Raw genomic sequence first — 19,288 nt, 5'->3', positions numbered from 1 at the left:
GGGTTAAGAACTTAATTCGTTCTGGAGGTCCGTTCTTAACCTGAAACCGTTCTTAACCTGAGGTACCACTTTAGCTAATGGGGCCTGTTCTCATCCTGAGGTAAAGTTATTAACCTGAGGTACTACTTCCGGGTTAGCGGAGTCTGTAACCTGAAGCATTTGTAACCTGAGGTGTTTGTAACCTGAGGCACCACTGTATTCCATTCAAGTCTCCCTTCCCTAGTTTCCATGCGCCCTCCAAAGTCCCCAAGAGTCGCGCAGTATTTTGTAGCATCTGAGCATGCTCAAGCCTCACTGGGCTGTTCTTTGGGGTCTGAAAATTATTTTCCATTTTCACACAATTGCATTGCTTCCTCTGGTTAATACGCCGGTGAATTATATGTTTGCTTCCTTCTTTCTTTCTTTGCTTCCTTCTGCATAGGTCAAGAGAAGGGAACCTGTAACCTTTCCAGACATGGTTGGACCACAACTCCCATAATACTCGACCACTTGCCATGCTGCCTTTGGCTGATGGGAGTCGTAGGATGGCAGTGGTGCTGGCGATCCCTGACTTAAATGAACGAGTGCCATTGACTGTGCCTGGAGAGGGGCTTTGCTGCAGAAGCCTCCAAAGAACCAAAGCAGATGCAAAAGTAATTCCTTCTCATACGAACTTTGTAATGCCTGCACACATATTCATTTGAGCGCGGCAGCTCTCTCTCCTTCTAACGTGATCGAGCCTCTATCTCTAATGTGCTGAGTCTTCAACAAGAATGAAAAAAAAAAAACCCAGAGAATAATCTCCTGGCAGCATGATTGAATGCACCAAGAAGTTCTAATTTCCCTGCTGTTTTCTTATGCTGCATGTTAATTACTGAGCGACAGGCATCAGGATCCTCCTTGCTTCCTCATAAAAGTAATGGTGTGCATTCATTTCTGTGCTCTTAGTGGCTGGGACAGAACCCCCTCTCAGGAAAAGACGGACTGTAAAGAGCACAAGAAGAGCCTGCAGGATCAGGCCAGTGGCCCATCTAGTCCAGCATCTAAAATATAGACGTGCTTTTTACTCTTGCAAGATTGAATGTTCTGTATTGCCCTCAGCTGTACTTGAGGGACGATTCCAACAGATTCCACACAAAAAATGCTTATGTCCCTGTGGAGATGGCAGTCCCGAATTGGTGGCGCATGCCCTTCTGGCTTGCACTCTTCATAAAGACTTGAGGACAGAGATTCTCAACCCTCTTTTATCGTCTATTCTGGGTCGCCCAACCACTGCCACAGTGTCCTTTCTCTTGGCAGATCAAGATGAGCAGGTGACAGCAAAGGTTGCAAGGTTTTTAGCTGAGGCAATCAGAATAAGATCCACTACAGTGGTGCCCCGCTAGACGAAAATAATTTGTTCTACGAATTTTTTCGTCTAGCGGTTTTTTCGTCTAGCCGTGACAGCCGTGCTCCGCTGAACGTAAAAAAAAAGAAGTCAAAAAATTTTTGTCTTGCGAAGCAGCCCCATAGACTTTTTCGTCTAGCGGGGCAGCTTCCGCTAGACGAATGCCGTTCGTCTAGCGAGTTTTTCGTCTAGCGAGGCATTCGTCTAGCGGGGCACCACTGTATTTGACTATTGATTCAAAACCCTAAAATGTATTTGATATAATTGACTTTTTATTTCTATTCTTTGTATATCACATTGTTGTTTTATTGCTATGGCTGATGGCTGACGCAAATAAAGATTCATTCATTGATTCATTCATTGATTCATTCATTGATTCATTCATTGATTCATTCATTGATTCGTCTAGTCCAGCATCCTGTTCTCACAGTGGCTCAACAGCTGCATCTGGGAAAGGATTTGTCCATCAGGAGATCCAAGGAATGCCGTCCATTCAGATCTTCGTAATGGCATATCTCCCTTCTGAACTATTGGCTTTCCCTCTAGGGCAGGCTACCCTGACCTGATGCCCTCTAGATATTTTGGACAGCAATTCCCATCAACCTCAGCCAGCATGGCTCAGTCAGGAAAGATGGGAGCTGTAGTGAAAGAGCACTCGGAGGCTGCCAGATTGGCTTCCTTTGCTTTAAGATGACACATTGCAACAGGGGCAGGATACTGGTGGCCCTTCAGACATTGCTGAACTAGGATCCCTGATTGTTTGCTATGTTGGCTGCGCCTGAGGGGAGTAGCTCTTGTTGACAGCAAGTAAGAAGAGCAGAGATTACATTTTGGGAGAGGCTGAACAGCTGTATTCTGTTCTTGCCAGCACTTTTGTGCAATTGCAAACTTCTCACAATAAACAACACTCTGCAAGTTTTAGTGCTATTTGAGTAGAAAATAACACACTGCCTAATTTTTGATCCTCTTTCTCCTAATTTAGACTTCCAGCCAGACACAGCATTATGATAAATAATTTTACTGTACTATGATGTGTGTGGTTTGTTTTTTTTAAATGTAAGGAACAGCTGCAAGATCTCCCAATCACTACAGGGAAAATGGCGTGCAAGGAGCAGGGCTTAACCCTTTCTTTGCAGACTGTGGTCTCTGGTTCTTCTGTTCAGCATGGGAGAAGAGCTGCCACTGCTGCTAGCCAACAGCAGCTTCCATCCCATGTTAACTAGCAATGCCAAACTATGTGGGATAAACAGCCTCATGCAACCAACGTGCTTAAGTCTAATTAATGCACAAAGGGGTTAATATGATAGAGTAAGCTGTCCTGCCAGGCTTAGCAAAGTCATTTCCCCTTACTCTGAGAGGAAATAGGTAATCAACCCTATTGTTCTAACCCCCAGTCAAGCTCAGTGTGTAAAGAGATCTGATCTGGTTGTTCCAAGCTCAAACTGCATGGCTCTTACAAGCCACTCTTGTGTTCCTATACCAATCATTTAGGAACTTTCACCACTGTAACTAAGCTAACACTGCCTATGATATCTGACTGATCTCTGACGGAAAAGCACATGAATCTGACCTTTGCACAGTTTGTAAGTAAACCATTTTAAACTTTGTGATTTTCTCTATGCTAAGGGAGGAAGGAAGTTTTGGGTATATTTTTATGTTCTAACAGCCTATAGTTCCATGCTTTACTTTGCTGCATATCTTATGATTTTAAATCTCTTCTGGGGTTCTTTCTTTCACCAAAGAGTAGGCCTACTTGCCCCAAACTTGGATCCTGGCATCCAGGAATTCTCATTTTCTTAACCTATTTTTCCTTGCCACCAACAAATCACACACCTAACCTAGGCCCCACCTGCACTATAAATTTAAAGCAGCATCCAGCCACTTCAAACAACATTGACTTCTCCCCCCAAAATCTGGGAAAATGCAGTTTGTTAGGGATGCTAAGGAGACCCCTATTGTCCTCACAGAGATACAATGTTCAGAGTGGTTTAACTGTTGATTCCTCTTTGCAGGTACCTCTGGAAATTATAGCTCTGTGAGGGGAACAGGGGTCTCTTGACAACTCTTAGCCCCTCTAACAAACTATGGTTTTCAGGATTCCTGGGGGTGGGGGGGGGAAGGCATGACTGTTTAACGCAGTACGATACTGCTTTAAATGTACAGTGGTACCTCAGGTTACAGACGCTTCACGTTACAGACTCCGCTAACCCAGAAATAATGCTTCAGGTTAAGAACTTTGCTTCAGGATAATAACAGAAATTGTGCTCTGGCGGCACAGCGGCAAAGGGAGGTCCCATTAGCTAAAGTGGTGCTTCAGGTTAAGAACAGTTTCAGGTTAAGAACGGACCTCCGGAACGAATTAAGTTCTTAACCCGAGGTACCACTGTATAGTGCAGATGAGGGCCTTAGTGAGTAGTTTGGTCCTTAGTTTGCCCACATATTGCAAAACCTGATTCCAAATTTGGGCCAAAAAGGGCACATCTGAGGCAGGCTCCCAGTAATGCACATATATAATCTTTAAAATGCTACATTTTAAGTATTATTTTTAAATAAAAAATTAAGTGTGTGTGTGTTATTCCCTCATCCCCTTTTCAACAGCTGAATATGCTTTGCTGTGTAAATAATTACAGTTTGTGTTGGTTTTCTACAGGAATATTCAATGATCCATGGCAATGGCGCACCTCTGCCTTGCCTAAGCCCCCCTCCCCTCCCCTGGCATGCTGGAATCTGGGTTTTCACCTATGGCTGAAGCTCTTTCAGAGAAGGCCTCTTTGCACACATTGCCATCCAAACCAGAAAATATCTTCCTTAGTGGCAACTTTACCTCCAAGCCAGTCTGTTGAACTGATGCAAAAACGAATGACTCTATTTCTCTCTCTCTACTGGATTTGCTGTCAGAAAGCATGTCTTAACTTGAGTTGAAATGTTTAGGCCGATGCCATCAAACCACTTAATTATCTGGGAGCAATCCTGCCAAAGCCAATGGAGCTACTCTGGAGGAACTCACCGCAGTCTTCTTAGCTAATCTGATTAAGTCGCTGCATTTGTTAGATCCAGTCAATATATTGTATTTTAGCTGTCCAGGGAGCAGCTGAGGAATATTGCAGATGCTGAGTTGGCAAAGCTGGCCAGCTCAGGTCTAAAGGAAGTTGGATTCAGTTAGGAAATATGTGTGGATATTCATCTAGTGGCGGCAACAACAACAACAACAACAACAACAACAACAACAACAATGTTATTATTTATACCCTACCCATCTGGCTGGGTTTCTCTAGTCACTCAGGTTGGCTTACGGAATATATAAAACATAATAAAGCATCAAACTTTAAAACGTCCCAATACAGGGCTGCCTTCAGATGCCTTCTAAAAATTGTGTAGTTCTTTATCTCCTTGACATCTGATGGCAGGGTGTTCCACATGGAGGGCGCCACTACTGAGAAGGCCCTCTGCCTGGTTCCTGTAACTTCGCTTCTCGCATTGAGGGAACCAGCAGAAGACTCTCAGAAGTGGACCTCAGTGCCCAGGCTGAGCGATGGGGTGGAGACGCTCCTTCAGGTCTACTGGACCGAGGCTGTTTAGGGCTTAAAGGTCAGCACCAACACTTTTAACTGTGCTCCAAAACGCACTGAGAGCCAATGAAGATTTTTTAGGACCAGTGTTATATGGTGCCGGCAGCCACTCCCAGTCACCAGTCTAGGTGCCACATTCTGGATTAATTGTAGTTTCTGAGTCACCTTCAAAGGTAGCCCCACGTAGAGCGCATTGCAGTAGTCCAAGAGGGAGATAATCAGAGCATGCGCCACTCTGGCGAGACAGTATGCAGGCAGGTAGGGTGGAGCTGGTATACAGCTGCTCTGGACACAGAATTGACCTGTGTCTCCATGGACAATTGTGAATCCTAAATGACTCCTAGGCTGCACATCTGGCCTTCAGGGGCACAGTTACGCCATTCAGGACCAGGGAGTCCTCCACACCCGCCTGCCCCTTGTTCCCCCAAAACAGTAATTCTGTTTTGTCAGGATTCAACCTCAATCTGTTAGCCTCTATCCATCCTCCAACCACCTCCAGACACTCCAGTTTGAAGGAGAGGTAGAGCTGGGTGTCTTCTGCATACTGGTGAACACGCAGCCCAAACCCCCTGATGATCTCTCCCAGCGGCTTCATGTAGATGTTGAAAAGCATTTGGGGAGGACGGAGCCCTGAGGCACCCCACAAGTGAGAGCCCAGAGGTCTGAACACTCATCCCCCAACACCAATTTCTGGACATGGTCCAGGAGAAAGGAGTGGAACCACTGCATAACAGTGCTCCCAGCTTCCAACTCGTTTAGATGGTCCAGAAGGATGTCATGGTCAATGGTATCAAAGGCTGCTGAGAGATCCAGCAGGACCAGGAAACAGCTCTCACCTCTGTCCCTAGCCTACCAGAGATCATTGACCAGGAGGTTTAAGAGGCAGCATCTTGGAGTAAATGGACATTTGCAACCATAATACAGTAGGGGGAAGTGGCTCAGATCACACCCTTTCACACATGAGACCCCTTTCTTCTGATTCCAGATATGCAAGGCTGATTGCTAGAAACTCGCTAATGAGGAAAACGCCCTTTGCGCATGCTCAGTGGCACATCATTATTTATGACTGCATATGGCCCTGGGCTGATCTTTGATGCTGGAGAAAGAATTCAAGGGTGAAATTTGGCTCAAATTAATTTCTGATGTTTATGAGGGAAAGGTGATGATGATTTAGCAGAGAAGGTATTCTGAAGCACTCTGGAAGGTAGACACGACAGAAGTGAAATATCTGAAGAAGGACAGTTGTAGGGGTGTGGTTTGATGGTTAACATGCTGGCCAACCCTGGGAGACTTGGGTTCAAATCCTTAGTCACAAAGCTTACTGGGTGGCTGTGGACCAATTGCCCTCTTGCAGCCTGAGCGACCTTACAGGATTGTTTTGAGAGAAAACAGTGGGAGACAGATTCACATATGCTAGTTTTTTTTAGAGGAAGAGTGGGCTGAAAATGGAACGAATGGATAGATAACAGCCTTCATAAGAGCTTTAGTTATGAAGGGACCACAATCCCATGCAGACTGGGGTGCATATTCTATCAAAATGTGTGTGAAATTTCCCAGGACTGTGAAACTTCCACAGATTTGGAGGTCAGCATCTACAGGACAGGACACATTTTGCCCCCACCCCAGTGGGCAACTCAGTGGGGTCTCTGATTTACTTTTTCAAATCTAAAAGCCACTGTATCACCAAGGGACAGGCAAAATAGGAAACACGAGACATAACCCCACGCCACCCAAGTTGAATTACAAACAAGGACCTTAAGAACTGGACGGAGGGATGTCAAAAGTTGGGTGACAAAGGACTTGGTCGCTCTTTCGCCATCTATTATGTCCAAAAAGCAATTGCCTTTTTAAAGGGGGTCTATTTTCCTTGCTTTATCTTCTGAGCAGGAATTTGTGGCTGCTAAATTTAAACAGATAAAACACAAGCAGGTGATTTTCTGAAGGAGTATTAGCCTCTGTCGTAAAAAAAAAAAAACCACCTTCCCGGGAAATGGAGGGCTTTTATTAAACGTAATATAAAGCGACAAAGGCGACCTTGTGATGGCCGAGGGGGCAATGCCTCGGAGAGACAGTTGATTCTCTCATCTGCCTTGCAAAATGGACACCTCCCTCCCATTTTGAGGGGGGGTCAGAGTTATGCTGCACCACAGTAGCAAAAGCTCTCTCTCTCCAATACCTCATGCCACCAGGCCTTTAAACCACCCCCACACGAAGGTGCAGGATGGATGGACCTGCCGATTCTAATTTCTCTCAGTTTTTCTTTTCCCCTGTCTTAAATTCAGTTCTCCGCATTCCTCCTTCTGTTCGCATATGTTCTGTTGTGGGGATTAAATTAGGAGAAGAACTACGTTCACCACCTTGCGCTTCTTGGAGAAAAAGGTGGGATATAAATGAAACACAAACAAACAAACAAACAAACAAACAAACAAACAAACAAACAAACAGGGAGTGGCTCAATGGGTAAGGTCTATGGCACTGGTTGTCGCAAATCCTTTCCCATCCAAAACAGGGAAATGTGGGAAATGGCTGCACCATGTTTGGTTGCGCTGGACCCATTCATTCGCTTTCAATGCCACATCTGTTTCCTCCTGCTGAAAGTGGCTGCTGTGGATGTTGCTGGGACATCATGCTGACAATCTCAATAGTCTCTCTCTCTCGCTTTAAAACATTATTGCTTTTCCTTTGGTGTCTAACTAGGCGCTCATACTTTATAAAACCCTTAATTGGGTGAGAAGCCTAATAACACCGGGTCGGCAGCAACCCACACCTCGCCCCTTATTCTCGTAATAGACTCCCACTAAAATAAAATAAGGCTTAATAAAACTTCCACTTGAAAAACTCATTTGCTTGGGCTATTGATTTAATTAGCGCAAGTCTATTTGTTTTTATCGCCAGCCGTGGTGCTTCAAATGCAAAAAGTAGAACTTCCAAAAAAGTGAGCCTGCACAAGTTGCCATGGCTGGGTCCAGGCAGGACCGGTCTTCTTGGGGGGCTTTGCACTCGGCCCCCTGTTTTCAAGCAGCCCCCACTGCTTTTTATTATGCTCATCAACCCACTGTTGTCGTATCTTTTGAAGAAAATGATCTTGCTGCAGCAGACACCAGAATACCGTTTGCTCATAACACTTTCCAAACCAGTGAGAAGCTCCACAATTGCAGCGCCGACCCAGCTTTGGTTCTGGTTTTGGAAAGTCACTAGAGGCTTACTGGCATTTTGCAACATCAGAATTTATTTGCAAGCCAGCAGGGTATAGGTGGAGGCCAGCTTAAACATTCTCAGCAGGCAGCTGAGAATGCTTCCACTCCAGGTCTCTAGGGGCAACACCTTAACATCTTAAAGTGGTTTCAGAAGACAAACACAGCTCTCTGCTTGCATCCTTCTTAGTCTTTGTCTCAAAACCCTCAATCTCTCTTCATGCACAGACACCTGCATAATCTCATGCTTAGCTGGGGAGAGAAGGTATTCCCTCTTCTTTGACGAGTTTTTCCTATGCCAAACCTGTTATGTATTGAAGTTCTCACCCTAGGCCACTAGGGGTGTGTGTATATAGTTCATTCTGCTGCAGTTTTCACTCAGGTCCGCATATGCAAAAGAAGGATTGTAAAGTGATGTTCAGGGATTGGTTAACTGCGGAAAGTTGTTACTGTTGCTTTGTAGCTGAGTTCTATATAAGCAGGCTGCTGAGGCCTTCAGCTCACTTCTGTTCCAGCCTGAGAATAAACAAGAGCTGTTTGGAAATCACTGTGTCGTCTGCTGTGTCCACCCACAACTTAACAAAACCATTTCCCAAATGTTTCTAGATCAAGAAGCAATTGTACAACTACTGTAGTTCCAGGGTGTGACTGGCCACCAGGCTGGAACAAAGGTAAGCAGCACTTTTGGCCCACTAGCCTGGTCCAGTCCAACCTTCCAGTCTTACGACAATACTGTGCTTGCTAGAGACTGATGGCTAAGCTCTGTTCAGTTATTTAGGAAACAAGGCAAAAGAATGCATGCATCGGGAATGCAGGGATGAACCATATTGCAGGATGAACTTTTCCAGTGAGGAGTGTGCCGTACTATTGTAGGATCCATGCAATTTAGAACCCTGGCTATGAAGCCTGAGATTGCAATCCTATCTACACTTACACATGAGTAAGTCTCATTGAAGTCAATAAGTCCAGTTACAGGTGGGTAGCCGTGCTGGTCTGCCATAGTCGAAACAAAATAGAAAATTCTTTCCAGTAGCACCTTAGAGACCAACTGAGTTTGTTCTTGGTATGAGCTTTCGTGTGCATGAAATCTGAAGAAGTGTGCATGCACACGAAAGCTCATACCAAGAACAAACTCAGTTGGTCTCTAAGGTGCTACTGGAAAGAATTTTCTATGAAGTCAATAAGGTTTATTTTTGAGTAGGCAAACGCAGAGTTGCACTGTAAAAGGGAAGGGCTGTCGCTCTGTGTTTGCTTGCAGAAGGTCCCAGGTTCTATCCCCCACCCCTGACATCTTCAGGTAAGGGCTAGGAAATACTCCTTGTCTGTAACTCAGCAGACCATGCCGAGCTGGATGGACCAATGGTTTGATTTAGTACAAGGCAGCTTCCTAAGTAAGAGGCGATAACTCAGAAAGCGCCTAGTTCAAATCACTGCCTTTAACTCAGGAGGCAATCCACTCTCTCTCAGACTCAGACTCCTTTACAACAGGGATGGGGAACCTGTGACCCTCTAAATCAGGCTTCCTCAAATTCGGCCCTCCAGATGTTTTTGGCCTACAACTCCCATGATCCCTAGCTAGCGGGACCAGTGGTCAGGGGTGATGGGAACTGTAGTCTCAAAACATCTGGAGGGCCGAGTTTGAGGAAGCCTGCTCTAAATGTTGCTGGATTCCAACTCCTGTCAGCCCCAGCCAGCCTAGTCTATGGTCAGGTATGTTGAGAACTGTAGTCCAACAAGACCTGGAGGGCAGCAGATTCCCCATCCCTGCGTTTACAGGGTTGCATTGAAAGGGCAATATACAATTCTCCCTCTTATGCTACCAGTTCATGCACAATGTTCATGGGTGGGTGTGGCTGCAGATATGCATATCCATGTCCTCCATTCAACTCACGTTAACAGAACCATTTGGACCTTTGGAAGTAGTTCTCTATACTATAGTCTTCTGGCTATAATTCAAATTACTGGTTGGGCTCCGCATTTACACAGTCCCATTCCACTTATTCCCGCCATGTTGGATCATGTGAGAATGATCGAGGGTATGCTCAAAACACTACCTTCTGTGCACCTGGGTTCAAACTGCAAGGGCACGTAGCCAGCGATTCCCAGGGATTGTTCTCAAGCATTGGCGTGCCCTCCCTTTTGCATTTATTCCAAATATAAAAGTATCCAATTGATCATCATTGACAAATCTTACGCAGATCTGAGCTACTCGGTCTTTTATTCTCCCATCTGTTACAAGCTAATGTCATGGCTCCGGCACACAATTAATAATTAACTCCTGCAAATAAGTGGCCTTTTACCATGTTCATTCTACTTCCCATTGCAGTGGAATTTGTGCAGCCTTGAGCAACACTATTCCTCAGACTCTTTTTATTTTGACATTACAGGGCTACGCATGGACTTGCCTCAAAGAAGAAATACTTGACAAGGGCCTGGTTGGTTGATTTTGCTGGATCAACATTATATAATAGAGTGGGTGATGGACAGGAACTTCGGTCACTAGGATATGAGGACATGAGAGTCTTCATTGCCTGGGACCGATGGTGCTCGGTGTGGGATGGGCCAAGGTAAGAAGAAGAAGAAGAGTTTGGATTTGATATCCCGCTTTTCACTACCCAAAGGAGTCTCAAAGCGGCTAACATTCTCCTTTCCCTTCCTCCCCCACAACAAACACTCTGTGAGGTGAGTGGGGCTGAGAGACTTCAGAGAAGTGTAACTAGCCCAAGGTCACCCAGCAGCTGCATGTGGAGGAGCGGAGACGCGAACCCGGTTCCCCAGATAACGAGTCTACCGCTCTTAACCACTACACCACACTGGCTCTCCATCTAGGACAGGCATAGGCAACCTTCGGCTCTCCAGATGTTTCGGACTACAATTCCCATCATCCCTGACCACTGGTCCTGTTAGCTAGGGGTCATGGGAGTTGTAGGCCAAAACATCTGGAGAGCCGAAGGTTGCCTATGCCTGATCTAGGATGACATCCTAGGCCTTTTTAGCCAGACCTAAAACCACCCCACTTTCTTTCAACAAACCACCTGGCCTCATTTGCAACCAAAACACCCCACATCCTTCCCCCCAGGTTTTGGGGTGTCCCTGTCCTTCTCTCTCTCCCAGCTGTGAGGGGCACTTGCTTGTGCACCTGTCTTCTCTCTCTGGGCAGCAGAAGCGTCAAACACATCTGTCTCCTCTCTCTGGGCAGCGTGGCGATGCAGCACATAGGAGGGCACACACCTGTACAAGATGGTTGAAACCTCCTAAGTGCCTCAGTGTTCACTGCTGATGTTGGCTGCTTCTTCTACTTCTCTTTCTGTATGCCATTTCTTTGTACTTTTAAAAAAAAGTCTATGAGAAAACTCAACAAAGAAAACAGAAGTGCCAAACACAACTGTTTGGATATCTTTATTGGATTTCTTCTGTGCAAAAGAGATTCAATACAACACAACACAACGTAGAGCTCTCACATTAGTGTCCAGTTTGTGTGCCATTATCCAAGAGTGCCTCTCTGCAGGAATATGTGCGTGGGGGGGGGGGAGTTGATAACTGTGTTCCTTAGCTCTTGCACATAAAATAAAGCCATTCCACATATCATAAAAGTCACCTGATTGCTTATTGATTCTGTGTGCTTTAATTTTATTATTGAGTTTCTCCATCAATGTGACAAACCACAATTGCTGGTACCAATCTAACATCAAATCACCTGACCTGGACTCCCAGTACTTGACTAGCATTAGTATCACACCTGTTCAGTACCAGACTCTGATTTTCTTTCCCCACCCAAAAGAAGTGCTTGTGAAAATTTGCCAGCATTTTAGTGTGACTGTCTCCCAATTTACACATTTTTTTAAATGCAATGCTGCATAATGCACACATCTGCAAACTTGCAGCCTTGGTTACAACTTCTTTTAAATACAGGGACTTGCGGCAACATTGCAATGTCAGCCTTTCGTTATTGAAATCGGGAAGGTCAGGGGAAGCCTTGCAGATTCAGCTTTTCTTTGGTCCAACACCATACTTTTAAAGTGACGGGAAAGGAAGCCAAACTTCTGAGCTGAGGAATTCATTCAGCAAATTCTCCCCTTCATCACAATCAAACCAGATTTCTATTAAATCCCTCTCTATGCTTGACTGCTCATGCTCCAGTGGCTGTTTCCAACAATTACATCAAAATTGGCCCTTTTCTCTTCTCCTCCAGTCCTCTTTGCGATGACCCTTCTAATCAGTACAATATCCGCTGGATATAACTAACTGCAATCCACACACTTAATCTTAAAATGTAATTAAAACAAAGGAGTGTGAAATGAAAGCCCATCAGACAGAAAATCACAGAATTCACTCAAAGAGGCTGTGCCTTTCTCTCGGGGAATGTAAATGTGGGTGGTTATGGAAAGGGCATCTACAAGGCCAGCAGCAAAGCTTTTAACAAACTCTTTTGAAGTTGCAGGTGTCTTAATTTTGCCTGTTTTTCAATCAAAAAGAAGACAGCTCTTCTTTGCCTTTCCACCACTCTTTCCAGGCACAGTCTGAGCTTTAAAGCTCTGTGTTAAAGCACACTTTCTTTTGCTCAGTCAGAGCAAATGGGAATCTGCAGGAAACCCAAATTGATGTTTGCTCTGATTGAGGACTAAAGAGCAGGTTTATATGGTGAGAGCTCCAGGGTGAAAACCCCCCAAATATTCGGAGACAGAGCTTTCTAAGTGCAGACCCGTGTCTGGAAAGAACAGGGCAAAAGGTAAGTGTGGATAAGCCCCCAACGATGTTTGTTGGTGTTTTGATAATTTGACTAAAGAATAAAATGATAATTTCCTGGATGCCTAGATCCAGGTTTGGGGCAAGTACTTTTTGATGAGAGAGCCCCAGAAGAAAATTAAAACCAAAAAACATGCAGCAAAGTAAAGCGTGGCAATATACGGTGTTAGACCTTTAAAAATATCCCCTTCTAAATTATTTCCAAATTTTCTCACTTCCCCTTAGCACAGAAAGAGACCACACATTTGGTAAGTTAAAAATGGTTTACTTACAAATTCTTCAAAAGGTCAGATTCATGTGCTTTTCCATACAGCAGCAAGAAAAGACAGGCAGCACAACTTAGTTTCAAAAAAATGGTGATGTTTCTAAATTATTTGTATACAAGCACAAAGATGGCTTGCCAAAGCCATGTGGTCTGGGCTTGGAGCAACCAGCCCAGGCATTTATTATTATTACTATTAAATTAAATTTGTTTACCGTCCTTCATTCACTGATCTCATGGAGGTTCACACCATAAAATTACAGTATAAGAACAACAAAATGCATATTCAAAACAACAACAAACCAATACCCTCATCCCCCCTGTAGCACATTTTAAAGGGCATTGGATGTTAATCAGTCAAAGGTCTTGTTCAGGGGTCAGCAAACTTTTTCAGCAGGGGGCTGGTCCACTGTCCTGCAGAACTTGTGGGGGGCCAGACTATATTTTGAAAAAATATTAATGAACGAATTTATATGCCCCACAAATAACCCAGAGATGCATTTTAAATAAAAGGACACATTCTACACATGTAAAAACACGCTGATTCCCAGACCGTCCGCAGGCCGGATTTAGAAGACAATTGGGCCAGATCTGGCCCCCGGGCCTTAGTTTGCCTACCTATATGGTCTTGTTGAAGACATCTTTACAGGTCGGTTCACATGGTTGGAAAAAAGGGAGAACAAAGACCTTTCCTTCAAAGTGAGAGGGTGTGAGCTAGCTAATCCTGGTAGGCAGCTTACTCTGTGGTCTTAACCCCTACATGCATTAATTACAGTTAAGCATGTTGGTTATATAAAGCTGGATATATCCTACAATTTTCATCTTGTATTTGAAGCCTCAAAACTGTTCTCCAAGAAGGCTTGGAGCTTCATACTTTTCACCTTGACTCATTGCCCTCTCCCATTGGCTTTATAAATACCCAACCTCAGTGACTGGGCTCATTTGCATATCATAGTAAACCATACTTAAGGCAGTGGCAGATATTGAGGTCTCAGATTTATTCATTCCTGTTCAAAGGAGTTCAAGGGAACATGGCACCCCCTTTTACCCTTGCAGCAACCCGGGCAGCAAGTTCGGCTGGCAGGTGACGGCTAGGTCAAGGTCACCCAGCAAGTCTTGTGGCTGAGTGAGAGAGCTTTCAGTAGCTCTACAGCTTTTTGCCACTATTTCCAAATCCATTGCGCTACTCATAGTCACTTACCATCCAACTGAATAACCGATAGGGTAGTCAATCAAGTGAGAGTGAAAGGGCAAGCTTCACTCCAAGCTCAGGTGAGCAATACCTGTTTACATGGGCGGTACCGATACTTAGGAGTACTTGTTTGCCATGAGTATCATAAAGCTGTCGGAGAATTTGTGTTGCAAATTTACAAACATCTCTCCCTCTCCCACACCACTTTTTGCAGCCTTTGCGTGTCATGCAATAAAATGAAACACGCAGCTATGTTTACAGATTTCCTCCACAGGTTTACACATCAGCCCTGACACCTGTAGGGAAAGGTGGCTGCAGCTTCTGAATGGAAGAGTTTGTGTTTAGAAAACAATGTGGGAAAACCGTACATGCTATACTGTATTATTGGGTACTTTACATAGGAGCTCAAACACAGACTATGACATTAAAGCCCCTTTCAATTTCAATTCAGCTAGAGCCAGTTTCGCTTTTGCAATGACATATACCCAAATAATGGATATGCACTTGCTTTGCACCATATGGGATACTTAGACGCTATTGTCGTTATTATTACTGAACCATAAAGCTTATTCTGTCATTTAAAAGGGTTGGGATGGTACTTCGTTGGACTGGTCACGTTGTGCGGATGCCTGATTACCGTCTTCCAAAGCAACTACTCTATTCCGAACTTAAAACTGGAAAGCGTAATGCTGGTGGTCAACAAAAGAGGTTTAAAGACTGTCTCAAGGCAAATCTAAAAAAAATGTAGTATAAACACCGACAACTGGGAAACACTGGCCTGCTAGTGCTCCAGTTGGAGAACAGCCTTTACCAAAGGTGTCATGGGCTTTGAAGACACTCGAACTCAGGACGCAAGGGAGAAACATGCTCAGAGGAAGACACGCTTGGCAAATCCACACCGTGATCAACTCCCGCCCGGGAACCAATGACCCCACCATGGAAGGACGTGTGGTTCCAGAATGGGCCTCCACAGTCACTTACGGACTCATCGTTAAAACCGTGTTTATGGAAGACTCCGTCTGTGGAATGCTCTCCCCAGGGAAGTTCGCCTGGCGCCTTTATTATACACCTTTAGGCGCCAGGCAAAAACATTCCTTTTCAACCAGGCCTTTGGTTGTACTGATCAACATCCCATATCCTTTTAAAATGTGGCTCTTTTTTGGGTGTGTGTGTGTGTTATTGGGTTATTGCTTTTATTTTAATTTTATATACTGTGATATTTTTATGTTAACTGCCCTGAGTCCTCCTGGTATAGGGTGGTACATAAATAATAATAATAATAATAATAATAATAATAATAATCCCAGCTCAAAGCAAAACAATCTGAGGATATCTCCAGCTTCTCCACCCAATGGCAAAATAAGGACTGGTTCACCAGGGGCAGATAACCAAAGCAAAAGGAGCAGTCCCAGGAAACTGAGATAATTGGAGCATATACAGTACAAGTCCTCTTCACTAAGGATCTTTATCCTTTCTCTTGCCATAAGATCTACCTTTGGCCTTCCAGCGGTGGACACCAGCAGGCTCATCCTGCAATGTCCGAGGAGTTCAATTTCTTCTAGAGTAACTGCTTGCAGACAGAGCCGTCTTAAGGGGATCTGCCGCCCTGGCACGGCTATCCCTCCGGCGCCCCCGCTATGCCGCCTCTCCGCCGCCTCCCTCCCGCGCTTGCCGCCCCTTGGGAGGGGGTGGGCGAGCGGGGGGTGAGGGGCGTGGCGCTGGAGCGGCGCGGGGCTCTGCGCGCCCTTCCAGCGCTTCCGGGATGGGAGGCGAGGGCGGCCGGCTCGCGCTCCCGCGCAGCTCGCGCTCCGCGCGCAGTTGGACGGCGCGGCGCTGCTGGGCAGCTCGCGCTGCATCGGGCGGGCTCTGGGAGGCGAGGGCGGGCGGCTTACAGCCCGCCCGCCGGCGCGCGAGTGCCCGCCTGCCCGTGGGGGCGGGGGCGGGTTGGGGAGGAGGAGCCCGGTATGCCGGCGGGCTCGCGGGGGTGCCCCTGGGGCGCCCAGCGCCCTGGCGCGCCGCGCCACCGGCTTCTATGAATGAGACGGCTCTGCTTGCAGAGTAACTCAATGAACACGTGAAGACATGTGAAAGATGGACAACTGTGCTTCCACAACTTCCCTCACAAATGAAAGGCCCCAGTCAGTGAGAAGAGAATCTCCCAGACCAAAGTTCAGTAGCCTGCCTTGTTCTGGTGTAACTTCCACACCACCGGGAAACACCAGGAACAGAAGGTGTCATCTTGAGCCGGCTCTGGATTTATGAAAGCGGTAAACCTTATTCTGCAGGGTGACAAAAGGTGAATCGCCATTAAAGCGAATGACCTGGACTCCAAAGGGAGTCTGTCAGGAAAAGAATTGGAAACCTGAAGCGGCTGCTCCCCAAATTACAGCTAAAAGATTGCTTTGAAAGGGGAAAAGCCCAGAGCCAGAGGCAGAGGTGAAAAGGCGCCATGTGTGAGGATTGCAAGGCAGATCCTTCCATTACTTGGCCTGCAAAAAAGAAAAGAGAGTTTTAGAAAACCATTAACAGTGATTTAAGTCATGAGCATCAGTGTCTGCTAGACAAAGTGAAATGGGCAGGTATGGCCAGGCCCTCCAACATTTCTCCGATGAATATGGGGACTGTTGGCATATTTAAACTGAGCAACTGCACAACAAAAGGCTGAGGAGACTGTAAAGCAAAACTAGGAGTGGTTTTAATGAAAGGAAAAATAACAGAAAGAACATCACAGAAACATGACCCATCCAGTGACCCACCACCTAGGGTACTGAGGCAGGTACGCAGACCTCCTTATATACCATATACTCAACATCACCTGCTGCACTGTCCCACAGCTGGAAAACTAGGTCAGTTAATTTCATTCTTGCTTTTAAAGAGATACACATTTCTGTGGAACAGTAATGAACCTTAAACTGTACATTCAACAGGGACGTCCTATTCCACAATCATAATCTTATTATTTATACCCTGCCCATCTGACTGGGCTGCCCCAGCCACTCTGGGCGGCTTCCTACATATATAAAAAAACAGTTTAATGTCTTCTAAAGGTCGTATAGTTACTTATCTCCTTGGCTCGGGTGTCACACGACTCCATTCCCTCCAACATTTCTCCAATGAAAACAGGGACGTCCTAAGGAAGAGTGGGACATTCCAGGAGCAAATCAGAAATCGGGACAGCTTCTGAAAACCCGGGACTGTCCCTGGGAAATAGCAGACCCTTGGAGGGACTGGGTATGGCACTCACCTAAATGTGTGGCACATGGCGCACTGCTAGACCTAGAGCAGGGATGGGGTCCAGAGGGCCTTCCAGTTATTGAGGGACTACAACACCTATCATTCCTGACCACTGGCCATGCTGGATGGGGCCAATGGAATTTTTAGTCCCACAACACCTGGAGGACCACAGGCCGCAGATTTCCCATCCTGACCTAGAGAGCAATCAACAGATCATCTAATCTAAAGTTCCGGCTTCAGACAAAGAAACTCATATCTACTGCCCTGTGACAGATGCCTGTCCAATCCTTATCTGTAACTATTCAGGCAATAAATCCTGCAGCTTGCCCAAACAGTTTGTTCCACAGATTACCTTTGCAATGATGACATGTCTCACGAGGCTAGGGAAGGGGGATATAATTTTCATTCAGTTCTCATTGAAAGGCAAAACTTACCTAACTGGGGGTGCCTTACCTATGTGGGGCTTCCCAGTCTTGATGTGTATTGTATAATATTTATAAACCATTTAGAGGTTTTCTTTAAATGTAAGCAGTATATTTCTGATCGCCTCAAGATGCCTCCTGGGAAGCGATTCATAAATGAGATTGATACTGCCACCAAGAATAATACTGAAATGAATAAACTTGGGGAAAGCCTTATCTCTTTCCACGGAGACTCACCTGCAAGCATGCCTTCTCTCATTTTGCTGTCCTTTTTTATTCACCTGGGCTTTTAATGCCTGCTAGACCACTGCTGCTGCTCTTTTTAAAATCTGCCCGCTGCTCCTTTGCATTTTCATTTTTAAAAAATGGATTTTAATTCTGGGCTATAAACAGCACCTGTGTTGTGGTGGAGCTGAGGATTCACCCTCCTGAAACAGGCACCTGTGCTGCTTACCTGGATGGGGCAGAGTGGTGAGGTCAGGGGCCAAGTGGATGCTCCAGTGGAAGCACTGGATTAGCAGTGGTGGTCCTGCTAGTGCAGCCGTGTGCATCACCACCAAACCCAGCCCTGATCAGGAGAGTAGCAGCTACACCTGGGAAAGGGTCAGGAGAGCAGTTGCAGCTGTACCTGACTGTTCACCAGCTTGCCTTCTGTTCTTGCCAGCAGTGGTAGACTGCTGGCTCAGTTCCACTGAGCACCTCACGTCAGAGAATGCTGTTGTTTTTTTCCAGTGGGGCTTACTTCTGACCTGCAATTCTCACAGAGTGCCTCGGTTCGACAGCATTTCAAATGGATATTCCAAGCCCCTGCTTTCAGATGAATAATATGCATATAAATGGCAAATTGTTATTATGAGCGGAACTGATGCAAAGCCAATGGCGTGTCACACAATGCGGTTTTATTCCCAGCTAATTTTCAGGAATTGCACAAGATGTTATACATCTGTGTAGATGAATTACCTGTTCCTGAAGTGAACCCAATGAGATTTGTAGATTTAAGAAATATCAAAAGACCTTGCATTTTAAATTTCTGAAATGTGTATTACACAACTTAAACAACAAATGTAAAACATTAAGTACTACAAAAAAAACAATATTGCCACGCTTAACATTTCTTTTAGCAGTTCATAAAGTCAGGTTTATAGGCTAGTCTTGTTTGTTCGTTTCAGGTCTTCTCTGGCAAATCAGTTTTGGAAAACGCTCTTTCCTTAAGTGGCCCATCAGACACCTATCAAAAACATTTATGTCCATTAGGAAAGATACTTGATTACATCTCTGGTAAACCGGACATAGTGGCAGCAAG

The sequence above is a fragment of the Lacerta agilis genome, chromosome 12, assembly GCF_009819535.1.
Source record: "Lacerta agilis isolate rLacAgi1 chromosome 12, rLacAgi1.pri, whole genome shotgun sequence".
Taxonomy (NCBI): Eukaryota; Metazoa; Chordata; class Lepidosauria; order Squamata; family Lacertidae; genus Lacerta; species Lacerta agilis.
Note: the sequence above shows the minus strand (reverse complement) of the source record.